Source organism: Cucumis melo, chromosome 10 (genome assembly GCF_025177605.1).
Source record: "Cucumis melo cultivar AY chromosome 10, USDA_Cmelo_AY_1.0, whole genome shotgun sequence".
NCBI lineage: Eukaryota > Viridiplantae > Streptophyta > Magnoliopsida > Cucurbitales > Cucurbitaceae > Cucumis > Cucumis melo.
In genome coordinates this window covers 7,468,278-7,470,278 of record NC_066866.1, presented here as the reverse complement: position 1 = coordinate 7,470,278, position 2,001 = coordinate 7,468,278, and the positions used below count along the sequence as shown (strand labels likewise).

The following is a 2,001-nucleotide window of genomic DNA, read 5'->3' as shown; positions in this document are numbered from 1 at the left end:
CTCTCTTCCTTTTCTTCACTATCTTCCCAAACTTTGCTCCATTTTCCTCTTCTCCTTTACTCCTCAACTATCTTCTCTACCTTTCTTCTCCATCCAACTCCATTGAGGTAAGTTTTATTATGTTTTATATATTTATTTATTAGTTATATATTATTTTTTGATATTTATATATTTGTATTTATTAGTTATATATTGATTTTAGGTTGTTGTATATTTTTAGAATATTATTGGAATAATTATTATTAATTATGTATTGTTATTAGGTTGTTATATATATATTTTTCTTGGGAAATTACCAAAAATAGCTTAAAAAAGGAGGGTTAAATGACTTTTGGGATAGTTTTTGAAAATAAAGAGTTTTAGGACAATTTATGTGTGAATGGACAAAAATGTCCTTCATTAAATTTCTTCTTCTCCTTCCCTTTCCCTTTCCCTTCTCTTCCACGTAAAAGCTTTCAACTTTCGCTTTCCCTTCTCTTTCGCGTAGAGTTGTTTCCTTTTCCATTCTCTTTTGTGTAGAACACCTGAAGTAAAAAAAAAAAAAAAAAATCGCTCTGCTCCGATACTTTGCTCTGCTTTAGTGTCGTTCGAAGATACTCCGACCATTCGTCTCTTGTCGTTCGTCGATCCTCTAGTGCATTTCGTCGCTCCTTCTTTTCAAACCATTCAATCAACTTTGAGCGTTTTCTCTTATTTCGGTGAGTTTCATCTCTAACCCATTTTTAATTTATTTGCTGTAAATATTTGGTTTAGGTATTTGTTGCGAGTTTCATCCGTAAATGTCTGGTTTAGGCTATTTTGGAATGGAATTATTTGCTGTAAATTAGTTTAGTCAAAGTTTGGTTTAGGTTCTTAGAAAGTTCAATGGGTAGTGAAAAATGAATTGAAGTAAAAGATTTGGTTTGCAAGAGTGCACTTGCAAGGAGTTTCAAGCTAAGCAACTACCATGCTCACATGTCATTGTTGCAGCACGAGATCGCAATATAAATGTTTATAGATTATGTGTTAATTATTACACCAATGAATGTTTGTTGGCAGCATATGCGGAGGCCGTCTACCTAATTGTAAATCAGTCAGCTTGGAAGACAAGCGAAGACTATCTACATATGATTGTTTTACCTCCGAAAGTAGTCAAAAGAGTTGAAGTAAAGAAATAGGTCACAACAGATTAACGTGTACTAATACAATTTCATATACCGAGAAGTCCAGCATACAAATTTAAAAATTTCTCTACCAATGTACTAATTATTACACTAATTAATGAATGTTCCTTTTCTTTCAATTTGTTATTTATCTATCTGGATGTGTTTTCATAATGATGTCTCCAAACATTCATACTTTATGTGCTTCTAGATAGATGAAGAAGACGAAAATAACAGCTGGCTTATTCATTTAGGAACACAAAAAACACAAACGTATTGACACAGATTTTAATTTGTTTAATATACGAACTGGTTTCACGATCGTTTAAATATAACTAAACGATCGTTTAAAATAACTAAACGATCGTTTAATTGTATTAAACGATCGTTTATATATTTCACACGACTATTCGTTTAGTTTGTAATTCTTTAATTTATATATTTTTTAATTCTTTGCTACTCAACTGCTTTAATTTATATATTAAGCGATCGTTTATATGTAATCACACTAATGTAAAAGATCGTGCATATATCTTTAAGCGATCGTTTAGTAAAGTCTAAACGATTTTCTTAATAAACATAAAAAATATTAAGCGATCGTTTACCTACAAATAGTTTTGCAAACAAATATGATATTTGAATGTCATCAATTGACCATTCATAAACTACGTTTATTCTAATTTATATAGCATCTATACTTGTGCATTATAGAGAAGAATCGATACATATTTTGCAACATACATGATATACAACTCCTACAAATCTCGCAACAAAGTTCAATACATAGGAGTGTTGGTCCATAATCGAAATGCCAATTGTTTTCTAAAGTAGGACATGTTTTCTTGACATAATGTATCTA

At 30.6% G+C, this 2,001-nt stretch overlaps 1 long non-coding RNA gene across 1 annotated transcript; it reads left to right on the top strand.

The window, feature by feature from the left end:
- The first annotated feature begins 504 nt into the window (after nt 1–504).
- Nucleotides 505–1,282, top strand: LOC127151333 (uncharacterized). The gene is made up of 2 exons (XR_007824237.1): nt 505–698; nt 1,039–1,282. It is a non-coding gene; the product is annotated as an uncharacterized LOC127151333 (long non-coding RNA).
- The last annotated feature ends 719 nt before the right edge of the window (nt 1,283–2,001 follow it).